This window comes from Mus caroli, unplaced genomic scaffold (assembly GCF_978045245.1).
Source record: "Mus caroli unplaced genomic scaffold, Mus_caroli_1 scaffold_6, whole genome shotgun sequence".
NCBI classification, from domain to species: domain Eukaryota; kingdom Metazoa; phylum Chordata; class Mammalia; order Rodentia; family Muridae; genus Mus; species Mus caroli.
In genome coordinates, this window is record NW_028227261.1 from 99,975,001 (window position 1) to 99,999,450 (window position 24,450).

The following is a 24,450-nucleotide window of genomic DNA, read 5'->3' on the forward strand; positions in this document are numbered from 1 at the left end:
CAGTGGTGGCTGCTGTGGTGCTCCTACTGTACCAGGACAAAGAACAGGTCGTCCTCAAGTCGGGAAGAGAGCAGGTACAGCTTTGCTCTCAGGATCATACAGTTCAAAAAGTTGAAAGGAACTTGGACAGTTTGGCTCAACTGCTAGGACTGGTCTTTAATTTGCCCCGAGGATGGCTGCTGAGTGTGTTGGGGGTGGGGGTGGGGGACTCAGCATAGCTGTAAAGTGAGGTAGCTGGGGTAGGAAAGTCCAGATGGGCAGTCTTGAGTCCATGGGGAGTTTGGTTCTTGACAATTTCAGTTTCCTATTTTAGGTATTATCGTATCTACTTCTCTATCTTCCACTTTATTTTTGGGACAGGGAGCAGGTAACCTTGGTTCATAATTCTGACATCCTACAGCTGAAAGAAGGACAGGCATTTTATTACCAAAAACGTACTGTTTTGCTGAGGTGTCCACTGTGGCCCCTTTCTTTGCTACTGGTTAGAGCTGGAAACCATTGACAGATGGCTAAGCGACCGTAGGAACAGACACTTTGTGTACAAAGGGACAAGAATTCGATGATAGTGAAATGTTGGGTGCTAGTGTGTTTCTTCTGCACAGCCAGCCCTTATTCAAGGTTGTCTGTGCCTCCCAGCTGCTCTAAGTCCTGGGCAGTTGGAACAGAAGCATAAGCAACTCAGGCTAGGATGACACAGAGCATTTAAAAACCTAGCTGTTGGGCTGGAGAGATGGCGCAGAGGTCAAAAGAGCTTCCTGCTCTTGCAGATGAGCCATGTTTGCTTCCTGACACCCACATTTAGCACAATGACCACTTGTGGTTTCTGTGAGTACCTGCACACATGTGCATTGCATTTGGGGATACACACACACACACACACACACACACACACACACAGAGTAATAAAAAGTACATCTTGAAAATGCTTGCAGTTGGAAAATAGAGCACTTGTCATAGGTGAGCCAACATATCACAGCAGCTATTCCAGGACTATAGAACATGGTGGTATAAGGTGGGGAGGAGAGTCTTTGGCTACCTGAAGGGCAGTTTGCTACCAAGAACAGTCCCTCCTGAGTTGTTTTCCACTATATGTACATAACCCATGACAGTGATAGACTGAAAGACGAAATGGAGACATTGCTTTTAGTCTCCAAATCAATTGAGCATCTAGAAGTTTCCATGAGCCTCGATGTGGGGATCCTGAAGAACTGTAAGACAGGATTTATGTAGAACTCTGTTTGGGTAAGGAGGTCACTGCACTTAGGGACCCCTCAAACAGAGATATGCACCTAGAGTGGTCATGTGTGTTTTCAATAGTAGTGCCTTGCTACGGATGGAGCATTTTAACAATGACCCGTCCAGGGACCAGATCAGAGAAGACTAGGATCACCATTTGCACCCAATGCTTCTTTTCTCTCCTCTTCAAGAATGTGGAAAGAATCGTTGTTGGGGGAATCCAGAAACTCTGATAGGATAAAGGACAGAGGGAGGCAGACATGTTGTAAGATCAAATATTTACCAAAGCAAAAGAGTGTTCACAAATCGGTGAATATGTGAGCCTCCTCAAAGGGGAAGGTGAATGCTAACTGCACTCAGTGTTTAATCTGGTGAAACAGGGAAGAAGATGGAGATAATGCTGACTTCCTGTTGTAGGTTTCCCAGTTTCCTTTTAGTGGAGAATTGATCACTTTCAGGAAACAAAGAAATTATACTTTATTTGCATACTGTAGTGCAATGTGCAAATGTGTTACTTTTTAAAAGCCATGTTTATAATCTTATAATTTGTGAGCAACATGTGACTCTTTATGTTCATGGTTCTTCTATGCATTTTGATGACATCAGAGGGATATTTGTCAGACTTTGTCAGGACACAGGATATTTCCATCACTCCATTTCCTCATGTCCCTCTGCAGTGATTCACTGTGTCTTCCTCCCAAGAGCACCCACTGACCTGTTTTCAATTATTATGGGAAATGATAGTTTTCAGTTTACAGGAGTGAACCATAGGATTTATGCTCTTTTTTGTGTGATCTCTTTTGCTCAGTAAGATGTTTTTTAGATCCATTCATGTTGCTGTGCATATCTACTGGTCATTCTTTTAAATTCCTGAACAGTATACATCTTGCTCTTACAAATGGATGTTTGGAATGTTTCTAGCTAAAACGATCATGACTAAAGCTGCTGAAAACATTCCCTAAGATTTATTTATTTACTTTAATTTTATGTGCATGAGGGTCAACTTGCATGCATGTCTGTCTGTCCACCATGTGCATTTCTGGTGTTTGAGAAGGACAGAAGGAGGTGTTAGATCCCCTGGAACTGGAGACAGTTGGGAGCTGCCCTGTGGTGCTCAGAACCTCTGCAGCTCCTCTGTAGGAACAGGCAATGCTCTTAACTGCTGAGCCCTCTCTCTGGCCCAGGAGTTGCTAAAGCATTGTTGAAGACTGTGTTCATTTCTCTTGAGTACACACCTTTAGAAGGAGCCCACCATTTTCCTAGGGAGGTTTCTCCACTTCATGCTTTGGTATTAATCTATGAAGATCCCAGGTGCTGATGATCCTCATCAGTATTAGTTTTTTTTTTTTTTCGTTTTTTTGTTTGTTTGTTTTGGTTTGGTTTGGTTTGGTTTGGTTTTTTCAAAACAGGGTTTCTCTGTGTAGTCCTGACTGTCCTAAAACTAACTTTGTAGACCAGGATGGCCTCAAACTCAGAAATCCACCTGCCTCTGCCTCCCAAGTGCTGGGATTAAAGGCGTGCACCACCATACCCAGCTCAGTATTAGTTGTTAATTGTTTCACACTTGTTCTGGTGGGTATTCATGGTCAGGTAGCGATTTATATTCGCCTAATAATGACTGATGCAGAACCAGTTTTCATGTCTTTTATATAAATAAATCTCCTTGGACACTGTCTACCTTGCTACTTTACCCATTTCTTTAACCAGAACAAATTGTGGGCTGTGAAAACATGGACTTCAAATCTCCTTTGAAACAATCTACTTCAGGAAGTAGAGCTGACTGACAGTACCAGTTGCTGCTCCTAGCCAATGCCAGAGCCTAGAAGGAACACCAGTGGGACCTGTTTGTGCCACACATGGGTGCTTCCAAAGGATAGCTGTTGCTGAGGTCCTGCTGCGGCAGAGACAGGCTCAGGTTGGTTTGTGGCCTAAAGCTTTTGCTCATGCTCTTTCCTCGCTCTGTCTTGTGAAGTGGTAGAGGAAGCCTTGTGGTCTGTTGTCTGTTGTCTTTTTTTTTTTTTTTTTTTAATCCATTGCATCCTCACAAGCTCTTTACTGAATGTACCCTTTAAATAACATTTTGACACCTGAAGACAGTTTGATTTTAAAAAATTATATTGACTTTTAAGAGCTCTTTTCATATTCTGGATACAAGTGTTTTGTCAACAGTCATAAAGTAAATATTTTTCCTCAATATGGTTTGTATGTTAACCCTCTAAATAATAATTTTTGATTTAGAAGTGTGAATCTTGGTGGACTATAACTTTGTCTTTCATGAGAGTGTAAGTTTTCAATTCTAACTAATGATTGTACTGTCATAATGTTATCAAAATACTTCCCTGTTATTATTTCATGCTCATAGACTCAGAACAATGTCTTAATGTTTCCATTTTGTTACTGGTTATCTCTCATGTTCTGATCATATTTTCTCAGTGTTACATTTGATCATTTTATCTATGTGGCTGCCTACTATCCTGATCTTTTAAAAATCAATGTTTGGATTTAAATTTTTTTCTCAATAATTTAACATACCTCATTTGTTCACCTTCTTTTATTCTTTATGTTTTAATTTTTAAATTTTATTATTTTTCACTTATTCACTTTATACCCTGCTCACTATCTCACTTCCAGTCACCTCTCCCACAATCCTTCCTCTATCCTCCCTTCCCCGGGACCTCCTGGATATCCCCCCACCATGGCACTCCAAGTCTCTGCAGGGCTAAGCACATCCTCTCCAAATGAGGCCAGACAAGACAGCTCAAAGAACATATCCCACATACAGGCAACAGCTTTTGGGACAGCCCGAATTCCAGTTGAAGACCAAACTGCATATCTGCTATATATGTGTGGGGAAGTCTAGGTCCAGCCCATGTGTGCTCTTTGGTTGATGGTTCAGTCTCTAAGAGCCCCAAGGGTCCAGGTTAGTTAACTCTGTTCATCATCTCTTTCTTTTCTTTTTACTTTCTTTTTCTTTTTTAACTCTCTGAATTTAACTTCTTGTATCTTGAGGTAAAAGCTTAGAGTTTTGATTATCAACCTTTCTTATTTTCTAGTACTGGTGTTTAAAGCTGTCCATTTCTTTCTGAGCCACGTTATATCTATATTCTGCAAGCTTTGTTTTGTTTTCCTTCTTGCTGAGCTCAATATATGCTTTGTAGTTTTCTATAGAGCTTCTTTGACTACAGGTCACTTATTTGTTTATTTAGACACTCATACATAGTGGCTGTCATAGTGTGATGAAATGCCATGACCAATGCAAGTTGGATAAGAAAGCATTTATTTCGCTTACACTTCAATATTACAGCAGTTCATCATCGAAGGGAGTCAGGACAGGAATTCAAACAGGCCAGGAACCTGGATGCAGGAGCTGATGCAGAGGCTGTGGAGGGGTGCTGCTTACTGGCTTTGATCAGTCTCTTTTCTTATAGAACAGTGATGGCTTCATCCACAGTGGACTTGGTCCTCTCTCAACAATCACTAATTAAGAAGATGCCCTATAGGCATACCTACAGAAATTAAGGCATTTACTCAATTGAGGTTTCCCAATATCAAATGATGTTAGCCTGTGGTAAGTTGACATAAAATTGTCCAGGACAGTGGGCTACCTCAAATTTGCTATATAGGCACTGATGACCTTGAACTCCATATTCTTTTTCCTCTACCCTGCCAAGTTCAGTGATTACAGCTGTGAAGCAGCATGCCCGGTTTATCCTGTTCTAGGGATTGAATCCAGGATTCTTGCAGGTTAGGCAAGCACTCTACATCTGACTTTGTGGGTCATTTATTATTTCATTCTTAAATATTTGGAGATGCCCAGTTATCTTTTCATTATTAACTTCTAATTTGATTATATTATATTTAGAGAGTGAATTTATGTCATTTCTGTTTTACTAAATGTAGTTAAGGTTGATTTTATGTTGCAGTAGATGGTGTATCTTGATGAATACTCTGTTTTCATTTGGAACAGAATGTGTTGCAGTGACTAATCGAATTGCTGTAAAAATGTCCTATTTAAGTTTGTTACTCGTGGGTACATATAAACAATGTGTTCATTAGTAATCTATATATTTACTCAATTGACTCTTGACACAGACCTATTAAAATCTTCCCGTATAATCTCGCACTTGCTGCTTTCCAACCGTTTCCCATGCAGCGTTAGGAAGTGGTTATCATGTGCACTATCATCTGGAACTCTTACGCACTCTTGATTATTTTGCTGATGGATGCGACTGTCCATGATACTGATGCAGACATTCTATAAGCTATTTCCTTTTTATTAGTGTTTGCAGAGTTCCTGTTTTTTCTACTCTTACTTTTAAGTTATACTTATTTAAAATATGTATCTCACAGATATCATTTAATTGGATCAAATATTTTTATATGGTTCATTAATCTTTGCCTTTTAGTTGGGCATAATTAGCTTATTTATGTTTAATTATGTATATGAATAATGTTAAGCCCACTGTTTTATTTGCTTTCCATTTGTATTTTTCTCCTATTCCTAACTTACTAAATCAGCCCCTTTAAACAATTCTATGGTAATTCATCTACTTGCTTTAATTTATATTTTAATTACTTCCGTTGTACCATTTCTCAGAAACATAAAGAACCTTATACTGAGAATAGCAAGCTTTATTCTTTATCCTTTTCATTATTGTCATATCTTTTACACCTACATATTCTTTAGAGCCTATAAAATGTTATTTTTAAACTTAAAATATTTTAAGGCAAGTAGGACAAAGGTATTTTAAAGCAAGTGAGAATAGTGTTCCTTTACTTATGAGTATATCTAACACATATAAAGCATCTCTATCTCTTCTTGTATGTCTGAATTTCAATGTGGTATAATCCTTTAAGCCTGGAGAATATTCTATTTCTTTTAAGGAATATCTGCTGTCACCATGCTTTCCTAGCTCTCAATTATTCAAAAATGTCTTTATCTCATCTTTATTTTTGAAATATATATATGTCTGTACACACACACACACACACACACACACACACACACACACTCACTTCTGTATCAAGCAGGTTTTAAAAACGTGTCTCCAGCACTGTAAAGATGCATATTCCTTGGGTGGTGGTGGCACATGCCTTTAATCTTAGCACCTGGGAAGCAGAGGCAGGCAGAACTCTATGAGTTCAACGCCAGCCTGGTCTACAGAGTGAGGTCTAGGACAGCCAGGATCCTGTTACACAGAGAAATTGTCTCAAAACCCACAAACAAACAAAAAAACAAGCATGCATATTCCTTCTTCTCTGGCTGAGTCTGATGATAATTCTAAGTAACTTCATTATTGTTAACTTCTAAATAGAATCTTTTTTAAAATTGTCTTCGTGATTTCTTGTTTTTTCTAGAAATTTTACTATTTTATATGTGTGTATGCATGTGTATATGTATATATGTGTATACATATTTTTTTCTGTGTATGTTAATTCAGTCTTTTTTGACCTATGTTTTTATCTGCTTTTGAGTAAAAATTTACTTTTAAAATTTATTTTTCTTTCCTTATTTCTTTATTTGATTTATCCAGGCCTTCAACAGAGCATATACTAAACCATTTTATGTTTTCCCGAAGTCAGATGCAATTCTTTTAATTTTTTTATTTTAGTGTCAACTCCTTCTCCATTCACTTATTAAGTCTGCATGCGTTCTAGTTTTGTGTCTTATAATTCTCTGATTTACCTTCAATAGTTTTCAATGTAACATTAAGACCATTTGTGGAATTTTTCAATTAAAATTTAGCTATGTATATATTCTACAATGTTTTGCTTCAGAATTTGTTTTTAACTCCTTTAAGAAATTCCATTTTTTTGGCTTTACTAAAATCCCTCATCTGTTTATTCATTGTGTACATTATTTTATAATTTTAAATACATGTATAATAATATTTAAAAACTTTACCTATTAAGGGCCATGTGTCGTTGTTTTCTGTTTATTTCCCAGTGTTCATTAATAGTTCATACCATTCTGCTTCCCAACATGCTTAACAAGGTTTTATTCCTTGGATTTTTTTGTAGTAACTACACTGTTAGTAATTTAGGTTTTGTTATTTTCCTTTAAATTTTCTCTCAGATAGGATGTCCCCAACACATGACAATTATCCCCCTCCCTTCTCCCTCCCTCCCTTCCTCCTTCCTTCCCTTCTTTCCTTCCTCCCTTCCTCCCTTCCTCCCTTTCTTCCTTCCTATCTTCCTTCCTTTCTTCTTGCCTGCCTGCCTTGTTACCTCCCTGCCTGACCCCTTATGAAATTCAGCTAATTTGCCAACTATTCAGTTTGATCTCTTAAAGGCTTGGACTTAGAGTCAGTAACACTTAAAGTAAGTGCTACTCTTTAGTTAAGGCAAAAGTCCTGTCCCAAACATGTGCCATTTCTGGACTTAAGCTTCTGAAGGTAGTAGCTAAGGACAGTCTACTTGGGCTAGCTAGAAACCCAGTGTCTATATGCATCATGTGAGCTCTGTGATATTTGATTAATTCATACTTTACATATAGTTGTTTTTTCCAGGCCTGCTTCGACTTTCCCCTGCTCACATACAGGTAGATATTTTGCTACAAACTTAAGGAAATACACAGACAATTCAAGGAAATTCATGAACAAAAACTCTTCGGCATATCCATGATCCATAGTACCCAGTAGACATGGTCACTAGATAACCTGTGACAGTATTGCATTTATTGTCTTTTTTTTTTTTTTCCAGAGCTGAGGACCGAACCCAGGGCCTTGTGCTTGCTAGGCAAGCGCTCTACCACTGAGCTAAATCCCCAACCCCTGCATTTATTGTCTTACAGTAAGCTGAAACTCATTATTTACTCAGTAATTACTCAAAGTACAGAAATAAAGAATTTGGGAGTTAGGAAAAATTAGAGGAAAGTCATAAATTGCTCCAATGAGTGAAAAGTTGAAAGGTTCTAATAAGGAAAAGAAAAGGGGAAAAGAAAATATAAAAAACCCACATGCTACAGTTGCCAAGACCTAAGAACTATGGTCTTTTGTTGATCTCTTACTATGGTTTCTATAAGTATATGTGTATAGAATAACGCTGGTATCTAAAAGGTGTAGTACTGTCTGTAATGCCAAGTACCCACTATAGGGTTCAGGGCCTGAAGCACTATAGACAAGGTAAGTGTGTACAGGTAGATATGCACACACAGGGTGATACTCGGAAGAAGTGCTTTCTGTTTTTCATCTAATTGAGCCCATCTGAAGAAAAAAAAGATTAAACCTTATGCTATAGGTTGGGTGAATTTTTTATTATTCCTCCATGACTGTGAGATTATCTCTAAATCCCCAATGGCTTTGTGCAGAGCTCTCTCTGTCCTCTGTCCTCATTTCCTGGTATTTTGTGTCCTCCCATAACCCTCATATCACAGATGCCCTCCACTTGGTTTTCCACCTGTGCTTTCCTAAATGTCCTTCCCCCATACTTCCCTATTCTACCTGTACCATTGTTACTGCCTGCAGCACCACAATTCCTCCTTTCTCCCATCTTTAGGAGAGTTATCTCACTCTCTCCATAAAACATCCCTGTTTTTTTTAATTAGAAATTAATTTTTCCCTTACCTCACCTTCCTCTATTTCCCTCATGCATTAGGATTTGCATTTTATGGCTCAGTATCGCTCTTTCCCATCCTAATTATGGTAGGGAATCACAGCAGGACTATGACATGCACGGCTGTAGCACCGACACACTCACAGTGTCTGGCACACAGTAGGCTCCCATGTAGTTTGCTAGTTACATGAATGAATGGTTATCTACATGAGTGAAGTGGGGCTGGATATCTCTATTTTCTGATGATAATCCTCCTAAGCTCAGGACAGTAGAGTCTAAAGACCAAGTCACACGCGAGTCATGCTGTCCAACATCCATTCTTTGTCTCCTGGCTGCAGATCTGAATTGTATTATTTCTCAAAGGCTATTAAGAAGCCTTCAGAGAAAGCACATGAAATTACCTCCAGTGCTGGCTCGCAATAATGTCCTTTTGTTCTCGGATAGTCTCTAGTTGACAGCTATCAAGGTTGTTCTAATTTGTGTCAAACGGGCCATCTACAGGGAACATTTTTGGAATGGGGAAGGTTCAGGAGATAGAAAAAAAAAGTAATGAATATAAAGTGTAAATGCCGTAGTAAAGTAATAGAGACATACAATAACAGCAAGGGAAATTTGACCTTCTGGCCAGAAACTCGATCGTGAACCAATTGGAGAACTTGAGAAAATTGGATCAGCCTCAATAGTCACAGAGTAAACATGGGAAGTACAATCCAGTCTTATTAAACATAATGCACACTTAATGCATAATTTTATTGCAGCCAATTTCATGCTAGTGCTTTAAATGAAGCTGGGTTTTCTTCCACTGCACCAGTCCACTACCATTAGTGCCTCTTAAGAGAACAGCAAGGCCAGTAAACTGTCACTGGGCTGATCTCTTCCTCAGCCCATACTTTCTGCTTCATAGATTCACCCTGCTCCCACGGCTTGCACGGAGATCTTGTCTCCATCCAGCACAGGGCTTTTGAAGCACTCCATTCTTCTGGCAAGTTGTTTGCATATGGGAACGTGATAGCATTTCCATTTTATGTATGTCAGCATGTAGCAGAGTGAATTTCTGCTTTGATGGGATGCTTGTCTGAATCCCAGACCCAGGAATTGAGGTTCCTATTATCTATAAATTCACTCTGGGGTAAGGGTAACATTTTCATGGCAGGAAAGGAAGAACATGAGGAAGGAGAACAGAGAAGCAATGGAAGTTATAATATACATCATCTCTGAGTCTTCGGGCTTATTTTTTCCCTCTCGATATTAATTTTAGAAAATATACCCTCCAATCGTTCTGGTTGTCTTCTTCTGGACTCTGGCCTTTAGATGTCTACAGACAAAGGGGATAACTTGAGATCCCAAATAAAGATGAAAGAATCCGAGCCGAGTGCCTGACTTTGGAGTGTTTATTCTGTTATTATCTTCATGTGTTTGCCTTTTTCCTGCCCCTCTCAGCCCCCATGCCTTCTATAAAACTAGGGTCATAATCATCTGCGAGCAGATGCAGGCTGGCTGTGGAAGGGCTCTGTGAACCTGAGAGTGATTTGAGTTTATTATTGCAACTAAAGAAAAACAGCCAGTGTGATAGATGATGAGCAAGCCAAATTCTGTCAAAGCCATTATTCTTTCCATAACCTGATAGACATTCGATTTCTAAAGACATCAAAATATGCACTGGATAGATACTTAATTCTTCCACAGAATTCTGAGCTCTCCTCTTTAAAAATCAAAATACAAATCAAATTTTCAAGCAGAAACAAAATTCCTGAAAATGTTTTCTGTCTCCTGTGGGATGAGAGCAAATTAAAGCCCATGAAGGCACTCGTGACAGACGGTCTTCACAGATCTCTGGGGCTCTTTAAATCCCATACAAAGCTGTACTTTTCCATTGAACAACTCACTCCCCACAGGACTCCCTTGAAAGTGCTGCTCTGCCAGAAGCCATGAAGAGTTCTAGTTCTGGGGTGTGTGGTAACCTCAGAACGAGTGCTCTTGGGTGGCCACAGGAGATCCGGAAAGGAAATTACTGATCTGCATTCAGAATTCTGGATTCTTTGGGATTTCAAAGAACATCTAGAGATGGAAGGAACTACTTCCAGAGGGGATGAGTAGGAAGCCAAGCCAGTTTTCTATGGTTTTAAAACCTACCCATGTTGTAAACAGACCAGTGATTCAGTTGTCTATCTTGTTATGGCTATTGAAAAACATAAACAATGTGAACAGATGCCATTCAACACAGGATAGAGCTGTAGACAGTCACTGGGGAAAATAAGCCGAGTTTGGAGCGGAGTAGCCACAGCCTACAAAGTCCCTCTGCCTCTGATACAAACATCATCATCATCATCATTATTATTATTAATTTTAAATTCCCAATGTATACAGTTATTTTCTCAGATCCAAATGGAGACTTACATTATTTCTTGTAACTATGGCAAAACACCCAAGAAAAACAACCTTAAGGAAAGAGATACTTTTCAATGTGCTTTTGGTTTGCATTTTTATATTTCTTTAAGGTGTGTGTGTGTGGGGGGTGGGGGTTTCATGTACCCCAGGCTAGGTTTGAACTCACTGGGTAGCTGAGAATGGTCTTGAATCCCTAATCTTCTTGCTTCAACTGCTGGAACCAAAAGATTGTACCACCATATCTCACAAGAAAGAATTTCTTCTAATTCATGGTCAGAGGCTGGCTGGTTCCATCACTTTCAGTCTATGAGAAGAAGATTATGCCTGGCAGGGAATACTTGCTAATGCACAGAGGCTCATTTCGTGGTGAGTAGGAGGCAGAGAGAATAAGGGAAAAACAGAGACAGGAAAGAGGAAGAAAGAGGAAGAGAGAGAGAGGGAGGGACCATGGCTCAGATGATCTAGTGTCTCAATTAAGCCACACCCCCAATAGCCTACTCAACTGGGAATTCATCAGGGTATTAATTCACTAATGAAGTTAGAACCCTCATGGTCCAATTTCCACAAGGCTTTTCAGCCGGCAACTATGTCTTTGATACATGAGCTTTTGGGACATCTGTATTCAAATCTTGAGACTCATTGGTTGTCCAGCAATAGATATCAGCTAAGCCCAGGATATGATTGACTGACCCTGTCTACATCAGGAATGTAGAGAGGCTGCTACAGTGAAGAATTTGTGCTCTATCCTGATGTGAAGTAGCATTATAAAAGATAAAAAGCACAATGCAAGTGTCAAAATGAGATGAAATTCAGTCAGAGGAGCTCAGAAGACAGGAAGGTCACCATAGCCCACTAAAAGTATATTTTATCCTATCTCAAGATTACTTTTGATTACTTTGTTTTAAGGTGATGATAATCTTTGAAATCCTTTTCAGATCTGAACTGCAATTTAAAAATGCCCGTCCGGTGCACTGGATGTTGTCCTGGCTACATGAGCTATCTATCCAAATGTAAATTATCTGTGGTTCAGAAGTTAATGCACAGTATGCTGGTAATGATATTATAGCTGATGAGGGCAGATATAAGATAACCCCCACTCCCTCCCTGGCCATCGTGTGGTAAACTGAAAGGACCTGTAGAATCTGGAATTTTAATGACCCTAATCATCATTGGCAAGACACCAACTTATCTGGTCACTCGTCGTGGTTTTTGTATTCTTGGGTCATTGTTCTGATTCCTCTACCCTTCCTCCTTTTCACCCCTGGTCACCATCTCCAGTCCTTTTCCTTCATACTTCCAAATCAAGGTATACGTCACATAGCATATGAATGATTTCACTTGAAATCATTTCAAAGTATACAGCTTAGTGGGTTTAATAGACACTCGAAATTGCACAACTGGAACTGTCAGCTTTATTTAATTCCAGAACTTTTTCCCTCTCGGGCCCTTCTCTTCCCCCAAAGTCTATATGATTTAGTGATCACACTCTATACACTCCATTATTATCCAGCCCTAGAGGTTCATGAATCTACATTGTCTCTATGAATTTGCTTATTCTGGATATTTATATAAGTAGAGTAATACTGTCTTAGTTTCTTTCTCTTGGTGTGGTAAAACACACTGACAAAGGCAAATTAAGAGTTGAAAAAGTTTATTTTAGCTTAGGTTATTTTAGGTTACAGTCCATCATGGTAGGGAAGTCAAGGTATCAGAAGCTTATGGGAATGAGTTAGATTTTATGCACAGTCAAGAAAAGAGCGCAATAAATGCATGCATGCTAGTGCTCAGCTGACTTTCCTTTTCTTCATGGCTTTTGGCTTTTTGTGACAGAGTTTCTCTGTATAGCTCTGGATGTCCTGCAACATACTGGGAAGACCAGGCTGGCCTTGAACTCAGATATGCCTGCCTCTGCCTCCCTAGTGCTGGGATTAAATACATGAGCCACCATGACAAGCTCAGCTGACTTTCTCTGCTCTTGTCCTTACTTAAGGAATGGTGCCACCCATAGTGAGCAGATCTTCCCATCTTAATTAATGTAGTCAAAAAATCCCTATAGATTCAGAGGTCTGTTTTCCACATGGTTCTAGATTTTATCAAGTTGAAATTTAACAGTAACCATCACAAATATAATACATGAAATTTTCTGTGTGGTTCTGTTACTAAGTGTGATTTTCCAAGGTTCATCTATGTAGTAGTATGAATAAGTATTTACTGTCTTCATGGGGTTGAATAACATAGTTCATTTGTGTTATCCTTTCATTGGTTGATCGTCTTTGGGGTTCCTTCTACTGTAGGCTGTTACTAGTCATTATATCTTTTGTGTAGCTATTGCCTCTACACTGAAATGATCCCTTAAAGCGATGGAAGTAAACAAAGCTTACAAGTCTCAGAAAGCTCCTGATACTTATTAGATTCACATGGCCACTCCCCAAAGTTATATTGACAATAGTAACTGTTGGGTAGAGGGAAGGGACTCTCTGAATTGTCAGCCTGCTCCAGTGATATACTTCTCTTGAGTTGCTATCCATTATGGGGTAAGATTTTTGGATGCAGTTGTCTTTGAGTTATCCATATATGTATTATCAACTCATCTCTCTTGTTCCTGTAAATAACCCTAATAAATTCACTGGTTCATTAAGCTAGACTTGGGTGGAATTGTTTCTTTGGTTTATGGTTCATATGCCCCCCAGAAAAGTTACACAGTATTTTTCTACTTTGTATGTAAGCCTACTAATTCCCTCTAAAATGATTTTGTATCTTTAGATAAAATCATCATACTTTTTGGTTACTATACATACATTCACCCAGAGACTCCAGAGAAAGAAACCCTGACATTCTTGATGTCAGAATAAGGAAACTAGCATCCAGTTAAGTAACGTTGGTGATTGTGCTTCTCTGCAAGATAAGAAATGAATAAATGGTAAGTATTCATCAAAAAAAAAATCACCCGTATGAGTAAGTCATAATTTTGTTTTCATTTGTGTATTCTTCTCACAAACTCAGAGTCTGTTTGAGGTAGAATCTCACAGGTAGCAAACATCTCAGTGAGAAAGAAAGTAGTGTATAGATGTGATAAGGAAGGATATGGTGTTGGAGGGATTGTGTCTACAGTAGTTACTTTATAAAGACAGCTAAGAAGACGAAGCAGGAAGGTGTTGTCTTCACAGACAGCATCAATGGTCAAAGAAGACAGGTACTCACAAACTAAACAACCTGCTCATCATCTGGATGAAGTCTACAGATAGAGTGTTACTTTGCTTGTTCATTTTAATATTATGATTCTCAAAATTTTACCTGTTAAAATTATCTTTCTATCATTTTATACAAAAATTAATGAGTAAAAAAGGTATAGACAAGACTCCATCTGTTCTGTATGAGCAGCAAGAATTCCAAGGTATTCTGGAAAGAAGAAGCCTTCAAGAAACAAGAAAAACCTCTGTTGCTGATTACATATAGCTTATCCATCCTTCTATCTTCCAGAAAAACAGTTATCAAAGTTAGTTAACTGGATGCCAGGTTCCTTGTTCCTTCATCTAAATATCAGGTTATATTTCTTCAGTCTTTGGGTTAGGGTATGTACATCAATCACAATCTATAGGGAAAGACTAGTCTTCAACAACTAGTCAAATATGTTGACAAATATGGTCACTCATACATGCATTTAAAGAGATGCATAGTTGTATTCCTGGACTTTGGGGTAAGAAATATTTTAAGAATCTTTTTTCCTTCTTTTTTATTGGATATTTTCTTTATTTACACTTCAAATATTATCCCCTTTCCCCGTTCTCCCCTCCTGGAAACCCCCCATTCCACCCTCCCACCCCTGCTTCTATAAGGGTGTTCCTCCACTCACCCACCCATTCCCACCTTCCCACCTTCTATTCCCATACACTGGGGCACCTATAGAGCCTTCGTAGGACCAAAGACCTCTCCTCCCATTGAAGTCTGACAAGGCCATCATCTGCCACATATGCAGCTGGAGCCATGTGTACTCCTGATTGATGGCTTCGTCCCTGGGAGCTCTGGGGGTGGGGTCTGGTTGGTTGATATTGTTGTTCTTCCTATGGGGATGCAAACCCCTTCAACTCCTCCAGTCCTTTCTCTAATTCCTCTATTGGGGACCCTACACTTAAGCCAACCAAAGATGCTCATGGCTGGCTGTGAGCATCTGCCTCTGTATTTGTAAGGCTCTGGCAGGGCCTCTCAGGAGACAGCTATATCTGGCTCCTGTCAGTATGCACTTCTTGGCATTCACAATAGTGTCTGGGTTTGGTAACTGTATATGGGATGAATACCCTGGTGGGGCAGTCTCTGGATGGCCTTTCCTTCAGTCTCTACTCTACACTTTATCTCCATATTTGCTCCTGTGAGTATTTTGTTTTTCTTCTAAGAAGGGCCGAAGCACCCACACTTTGGTCTTCATTCTTCTTAAGCTTCATGTGATCTGTGAATTGTGTCTTGAGTATTTGGAGCTTTTGGCCTAATATCCACTTATCAAAGAGTGCATACCATGTGTGTCTTTTGAGATTGGATTACCTCACTCGGGATGATATGTTCTAGTTTTATCCATTTGCCTAAGAATTTCATGAATTCATTGTTTTCAATAGATTAGTAGTACTCCATTGTGTAAATGTACCACACTTTCTGTATCCATTCCTCTGTTGAAGGACATCTGGGTTCTTTCCAGCTTCTGGCTATTACGAATAAGACTGCTATGAACATAGTGAAGCATGTGTCCTTATTACATGTTAGAGCATCTTCTGTTTATTTATCTAGGACAGGTATAGCTGTGTCCTCAGGTAGTACTATGTCCAATTTTCTGAGGAACTACCAAACTGATTTCCAGAGTGGTTGTACCAGCTTGCAGTACCACCAGCAATGGAGGAGTGTTCCTATTTCTCCACATCCTGGCCAGGATCTGCTGCCACCTGAGAGTTTGATCTTAGCCATTCTGACTGGTGTGAGGTGGAGTCTCAGGGTTGTTTTGATTTGCATTTCCCTCATGACTAAGGATGTTGAACATTTCTTTAGGAGCTTCTCTGCCATTTGCTATTTCTCAGTTGAAAATTCATTGTTTAGTTCTTTACACCATTTTTTTCCATAGGGTTATTTGAGTCTTGGGAGTTTAACTTCTTGAGTTCTTTGTATATATTTGATATTAGCCCTCTACTAGATGTAGGATTGGTGAAGATCTTTTCCCAGTCTGTTGGTTGCTGTTCTGTCCTGCTGATAGTATCCTTGGCCTTACAGAAGCTTTGTAATTATATCAGGTCCCAATTGTCAATTCCTGATCTTAGAGCATAAACCATTGGTGTTCTGTTCAGGAAAATTTCCCCTGTGCCCATGTGTTCAAAGCTCTTCCCCACTTTTTTCTCTATTAGTTTCAGTTTATCCAGTTTTATGAGGAGGTCCTTGATCTACTTGGACTTGAGCTTTGTACGAGGAAACAAGAATGGGTCAATTTGCATTTTTCTACATGCCAACTGCCAGTTGAATCAGCACCATTAAAAATTTGTTAAAAGTGCTGTCTTTTTTTCCACTGGGTGGTTTTAGCTCCTTTATCAAATATCAAGTGACCATATGTGTGTGGGTTCATTTCTGGGTCTTCAATTTTATTCCATTGATCTTCTTGCCTGTCTCTGTACCAATACTATGCAATTTTTATCATTAGAGCTCTGTAATACAGCTTGAAGTCAGGGATGGTGATTCTCCCAGAAGTTCTTTTATTGCTGAGAATAGTTTTCACAGTCCTGGGTTTTTTTGTTGTTCTAAATGAATTTGCAAATGGCTCATTCTAACTTTATGAAGAATTGATTTGGAATTTTGGTGGGGATTGCACTGAATCTGTAGATTGCTTTCGTCAGGATGGCCATTTTTACTATATTAATCCTGCCAATCCATGAGCATGGGAGATATTTTCATCTTCTGGGATCTTCTTTGATTTCTTTCTTCAGAGACTTGAAGATCATGTCATACAGATTTTTCTCTTGCTTGGTTAGAGTCACACCAAGGATTTGATATTATTTATGACTATTGTGAAGGGTGTCATTTCCCTAATTTATTTCTCAGCCTGTTTATCCTTTGAGTAGAGGAAGGCTACTGATTTGTTTGAGTTAATTTTATATCCAGCTACTATGCTGAAGTTGTTTATTAGCCTTAGGAGTTCTGTGATGGAATTTTTGGGGTCAGTTATATATACGATCATATCTTCTGCAAATAGTGACATTTTGACTTCTTCCTTTCCAATTTGTATCCCTTTGACCTCCTTTTGTTGTCTAATTGTTCTAGCTAGAACTTTAAGTACTATATTGAATAGAGAAGAGGAGAATGGGCAATTTTGTCTAGTCCCTGATTTTAGTGGGATTGCTTCAAGTTTCTCTCCATTTAGTTTGATGTTGGCTACTGGTTTGTTGTATATTACTTTTACTATGTTTAGGTATGGGCCTTTTTCCTGATCTTTCCAAGACTTTTACCATAAAGGGATGCTGAATTTTGTCAAATGCTTTTTCAGCATCTAATAAATGACCATGTGGTTTTTCTTTGAATTTGTTTATGCACTGGATTACATCGATGGATTTCCATATATTGATCCATCCTTGCATCCCTGGTTTGAAGACTTGATCATGGTGAATGGTCGTTTTGATGTGTCCTTGGATTCAGTTGGCAAGAATTTTATTGACTATTTTTGCATCGATGCTCAAAAGGGAGATTGGTTTGAAGTTCTCTGTCTTTGTTAGGTCATTGTGTGGTTTAGGTATAAAAGTAATTGTGGCTTCATTGAATAAATTGGGTAGTGTTCCTTCTGTTTCTATTTTGTGGAATAGTTTGAAGAGTATTGGTATTAGGTTTTCTTTAAAGGTCTGATAGAATTCTCCACTAAACCCATATGGTCCTGGGCTTTGTTGTTGTTGTTGTTGTTGGGAGACTATTAATGACTGCTTCTATATCTTTAGGGGTTATGGGACTGATTTTAAGGATCTTAAAGAAAAACCAATCATAATTTCACAGCATGGTACTCTGAGCTGGAGAAGGGAAAAGGGAAGATGAAGTAATTCTCAAACAGGCAGGTTCAGTGGAAACCTGTGGAAGAATCTCAGAGTAAAGCAGTAATGCAAGACAAACAACAGAGAATGAACCAAAGGAAGCACAAGAAGTCACTGCAGAGACAGTCTGTCTATATGTGTTCAAAGTGCTGGAGAGAACCAAGAAGGTTAGAAGTGGTTAATAAGTACGATTGGAGGGAGTCGCAGCCTAGCCATGGTTGCCACCACAGTTCACATCATGGATCTGCTTTTACATCCTTTCTCTGTGTTACTTTTTTATATCTGTGGCAAAACATCATAGTCAAAGGAACTTATTGAAGGAAGAATTCACCTGGGGATTAAGATTCAGAGGGTTAGGGTCTATAGTGACAAGGACTGCAAGGCAACAAGCAGCAAACATGGCAGCTAGGGTTGAAATCTGAGAGCTGAGGGCTCATATCTCAACCACAAACAAGAAGCAGAGAGAACAGAATGGTTTGTACATGGCTTTGAAACCTTCAGTGTCACCTCCAGTGGCATATTTCCCCCAGCAAGCCCATACCTTGAAATCCTGTCCAAACAGTGCCATCAACTGAGGACCAAGTGTTTGACTACCAGAGCTCATGGGGACATCATTCATATCATACCTCTCTCACATATGTGTCTGTCCCTCACTATATGTTTAGGGTTCCTCCACCATCTTTTCAATCTCTTCACCCAAGATTAGGAACTGCTTAAGCTCCAAACCGTATGTGCTTACATCCAAAACCTGCTCATTTTGTCTATAACATTTAAGCAATTAACAAATCGTTTTTGGCAACTTCCCTTCCTGGCCCTCCATTCTCTTTCTTCCTCTGTAAATTTTCCTCCTCTGAGGTCAGGATTATGATATGTCTTATAATTTGCTCATGTTGTATATGAGTTTTCAGAATTTGTCCAATAAAGTTCACATAAAACCAGAGACACTGAAACTTATAGAGGAGAAAGTGGGGAAAAGCCTTGAAGATATGGGTACAGGGGAAAAATTCCTGAATAGAACAGCAAAGGCTTGTGTTGTAAGATCGAGAATCGATAAATGGGACCTCATAAAGTTGCAAAGCTTCTGCGAGGCAAAAGACACCGTCAATAAGACAAAAAGACCACCAACAGATTGGGAAAGGATCTTTACCTATCCTAAATCAGATAGGGGACTAATATCCAATATATATAAGGAACTCAAGAAGGTGGACTCCAGAAAATCAAATAACCCCGTTAAAAAATGGGGCTCAGAACTGAACAAAGAATTCTCACCTGAGGAATACCGAATGGCAGAGAAGCACCTGAAAAAATGTTCAACATCCTTAATCATCAGGGAAATGCAACTCAAAACAACCCTGAGATTCCACCTCACACCAGTCAGAATGGCTAAGATCAAAAATTCAGGTGACAGCAGATGCTGGCGAGGATGTGGAGAAAGAGGAACACTCCTTCATTGTTGGTGGGATTGCAAGCTTGTACAACCACTCTGGAAATCAGTTTGGCGGTTCCTTAGAAAATTAGACATAATACTACCAGAGGATCCAGCAATACCTGTCCTGGGCATATATCCAGAAGATGTCCCAACCGGTAAGAAGGACACATGCTCCACTATGTTCATAGCAGCCTTATTTATAATAGCCAGAAGCTGGAAAGAACCCTCAACAGAGGAATGGATACAGAAAATGTGGTACATTTACACAATGGAGCACTACTCAGCTATTAAAAAGAATGAATTTATGAAATTCTTGGGCAAATGGATGGACCTGGAGGGCATCATCCTGAGTGAGGTAACACAATCACAAAGGAACTCACACAATATGTACTCACTGATAAGTGGATATTAGCCCAGAAACTTAGGATACCCAAGATAGAAGATACAATTTGCTAAACACATGAAACTCAAGAAGAATGAAGACCAAAGTGTGGACACTGTGCCCCGTTTTAGAATTGGGAACAAAACACCCATGGAAGGAGTTACATAGACAAAGTTTGGAGCTGAGACAAAAGGATGGACCATCTAGAGACTGCCATATCCAGGGATCCATCCCATAATCAGCTTCCAAACGCTGACACCATTGCATACATTAGCAAGATTTTGCTGAAAGGACCCAGATAGCTGTCTCTTGTGAGACTATGCCGGGGCCTAGCAAACACAGAAGTGGATGCTCACAGTCAGCTATTGGATGGATCACAGGGCCCCCAATGGAGGAGCTAGAGAAAGTACCCAAGGAGCTAAAGGGATCTGCAACCCTCTAGGTGGAACAACATTATGAACTAACCAGTACCCCAGAGCTCTTGACTCTAGCTGCATATGTATCAAAAGATGGCCTAGTTGGCCATCACTGGAAAGAGAGACCCATTGGACACACAAACTTTATATGCCCCAGTACAGGGGAACGCCAGGGCCAAAAAAATTGGAATGGGTAGGGAAGTGGGGGGGTGGGTATGGGGGACTTTTGGGATAGCATTGGAAATGTAATTGAGGAAAATATGTAATAAAAATATTAAATATTAAAAAAAATAATCTGTCCAATAATGAACACTTATTTTAATAATCCAAACAAACAAACAAACAAATGATGTTCTGCCTCCAGCCAAGATTGTTAGTGAAAATTCTAAGTTGGAGTTGTTGGCTCAGCTACCACTTTCCCTGCCCTGGGGGCTTTTTTTTTCCCCTGTAATGAACACAGCAGCGCTCTGTAATACTTTCAGTGACTTTCATTGTTCAAGGATGATTGCTGACCATAAGACTCCACTGCTGTTTCTCTTTTTAAGGTTATTAATATGTTTATTTGACTTACCAAATACTGAGTTTCACACATGGATATCACTGACTTTGCCCATACTCGCCCCTCTAGTACCGTCTCTTGCTCCATCTCTAGTTTCTGTCAGTCTACAAACCTCCTCCCAACAGTGTCCCTTCTGCTTCATACACACATATTTATTTATTTATTTATTTATATGTATGTGTTTCTATTTTTATTTATTCTTGTCTCACATACTACACCACGACCCTTTCCTCTTTTCCTACCAGTCCCACTCCCACTGACCCATATTCCCCAAGATCCACTTCTCTTCTGTTTCCCTTCAGAAAACAGCAGTCCTCCTAACCAAAAAATGCCATATCAAATTGCAGTAAGACTAAGCTCATACCCTTATGTTAAGGCAGAATAAGGCAACCCATAGGAGGAAAAGGATCCCAAAAGCAAGGAACAGAGTCAGAGATAGCCTCCACTCGCACTGTTATGTGTCCCAGAAGAACATCAAGTCACACAACCATAACGTAACATGCAGAGGACCTAGCTCAGAACCACACAGTCTCACTGTCAGTTCAGTCTCTGTGAGTCCTAATGAGCCATGGTTAATTGATTCTGTCAGCTTTTTGGTGGTGTCTTTGACTCCTCTGGTTCATATTATCCTTCCTCACCCCCTTCCACAGGATTTCTGATCTCCCTCTAATGTTTGGCTATCAGTCTTTGCATCTGTTCCCACAAGCTGCTGGATGAAACCTCTGTGATAATGATTATACCAGGCTTCAGTCTACAAAGTATAGTAGAGTATCATTAGGAATCATTTCATTGACTTTTTTGCTGGTCGTTTCTGGGTTCTATCCTAGGTCTCTGGGCTATTCACTCTCTTGTTCCTGATCCTCCAGGCAGTGCTAGGCATGGGCTCCTTCTTCTGGCATGTATCTCAAATTGGATCAATCATTGGTTGGCCACTCCTACAACCCCTGCTCCACCTTTACCCCAGCACATCTGGCAAGTAGAACAAATTGTAGGTGGAAGGTTTGGATTGGTATTACCTTTTCTCTACTGGAAACCTTGCCTGGTTACAGAAGATGGCTTGCTCAGGTTCCATGTCCCCCATTACTATAAGTCTTAGCAAGTGTCACTGTTGTACATTCTTGGGAGTTTCCATTGCACTGGATTTCTACCTTACCCTAGAAATGCCCACCCCCAATTCTAGCCATCTCTCCCAGTATTCTTTCCCTCCATGCCCCCAACTGTTCTCATCCCCACCCACCCTCAGTTTACCCTCAAAATCTATTCTATTTTCTGTTCCCAGGGAGATCAATGCATCCTCCCTTGTTACTTAGCCTCTCTAGGTCTGTGGATTGCAGCATGATCATCTTTTACTTTATAGCTAATATTCACTTATACGTGAGTAGTGTGTGTGTGTGTATATATATATATGTATATATATAAATATATATATAAAAAATCAAAGTTCTTCATATGAGCTGAAATATTCAGTATTTTTTATTCTGAATCTGGCTTATTTTTCTTAATATGATGCTCTCCACTTAAATGTTCTCAGAAATGACATATGATTGAACAGAACTTCAGTGTAGAGAGACATGCCACATTATCATTATCCATTCCTTTGTTGTTGGACATTTAAGCTTATTCCATATTTTGGCTGTTGGGAATAGTAATATTATAAACACAGATGTGAGACATCTCTGTGGCATGCTAATTTCGATTCCTTTTAGGTCTATATCTACAAGCAATGTACACTGGATTTATCACCATTCTACATTTAAATTTTTGTTTCTCTGTGTTTTAAGTCTTGTGTTTCCCAGGGCTCAAGCTTTATTGTTGACTGTAGCTTTGGGATAGTTCCTGTAATTTCTTTTCTCTTGCCCTTGTTGTCTGATCACTAATGAATAATGCTTTTAGTACATCGTAGCACATGGGATATATTATCCTGTGACTCATGATGATAGTCAAATTTTCCATGATTTTATTCAGTGGTCTCTGTTAATATCACCTTTTTTTCTTATACATGTCCCCACCATGTCTTTTTAGATGACTTTAAACTCATTGTTTATCCAAGTAAATATCTCTGCTCATATGAAACATGCATACATGTGCCTATGTGCATACATGCATACTTATATAAACCATGTATAGACTTGTAGCAGGCATGGAAAAGAAACCCTTAAGAATGATGGCAAGCTTTTCTGGACCTTGCCAAGCAGAAGGTGACATAGAAATATTGACATTTGCCACAACAAAGACCAAAAGGTCCAGTACAAGGAGGCCAAGAGCTAGGGCATCTACCCAAGGCTGCTAGTCAAGCTGTACAGGTTTCAGCCAGATAAACCAATCTACCTTCAATCAGGTTATGATAAAAATGTTATATATGTGTTGCAATAACCAGCCACCTGTGTCCCTGTCCTAGGTGATCTGAAAGATGAAACTTCCTGGCCAAAAGAACAAAATAGCTGTGGTTGTAGAGATGGTCACAGACAATGTGTGCCCAAGGTGTGGACACAGTAGGTGAGCAACAGGGTGAGGAGCAAGCAGATGCTGCATTCTCAAGGCTTGGGGGTAAGATCCTCCTCAACTTTGACCAACTAGCCCTGGAGTCTCCTAAGGGCCATGGAGCCATACTCCTTGTATGGCCTTTAAAAGAACCAAGAGGTGTATCAACATTTTGTCAAGGGTCCAGGAACCTCAAAACCCCACACCACACCCTATGTTCTCTCTACAGGAGAGAAGATTGAGAGGTGAAGAGCCAGCCAGGACTACAAAAACTATACTCTTATTTAAACAAAACAAAACAACCAAAAAACCCTATGGATGTTGGAAAAGAAACAACAATGGTGGCAAACTAAATGTGGATCTCCATGATATGAGCTTCCCAGAAAACCAAGTGTATAATCTTGGTTGGAGTGGAGAGAGATAAATCATGTGTTCACTTAGCAATTACTGAGTCTTCTCCTTTTTGCTATCTGCTCTAGATGTGGTATGTATGGTTCTTGCCTTTGTGGAGTGTCTTGTCTTTTGAGAAAGTAGACATTAAACAATTATAACAATAAGAGTAGGGATTCATTTTAAAGTGTGATAAGTTCCAAGAAGGAAAGGAGTAGAGGACAAGGAGACAGCTGAGAGAGATCTGACTGGGCTGGAGCTGTAAGAGAAGGCTTCTCTAGGGAACTGGCTGAGAGTGGAAGGTCAGAGCTAGAGTGTGAGGGGAAACAGAATCCAGGCAGAGGAACCAACACAGCAGAGGCCATGTAAGAGAGCTTGGATGTTTAGAAGGTTTAATGAGCACCATGAAATGTGGATTTAGTGAATAATTATCATTTATTCCAGGGTGCTCCTATGACCACAATATGGTGTAAACATTCCATCCTCTTTTGCAACTAATCTGTTTGAATTATTCTAGACTGGGGTTTTATTGGAATGTTATAAAAAGGAGTGTATTTGTAAAAGGAAAGTGG

At 39.5% G+C, this 24,450-nt stretch overlaps 1 pseudogene; it reads left to right on the forward strand.

Annotated features, from left to right (window-relative positions):
• LOC110293311 (large ribosomal subunit protein eL18-like) overlaps positions 1–23,737 on the forward strand; it is a 26,738-nt pseudogene extending 3,001 nt beyond the window's left edge.
• Positions 23,738–24,450: the final 713 nt, after the last annotated feature.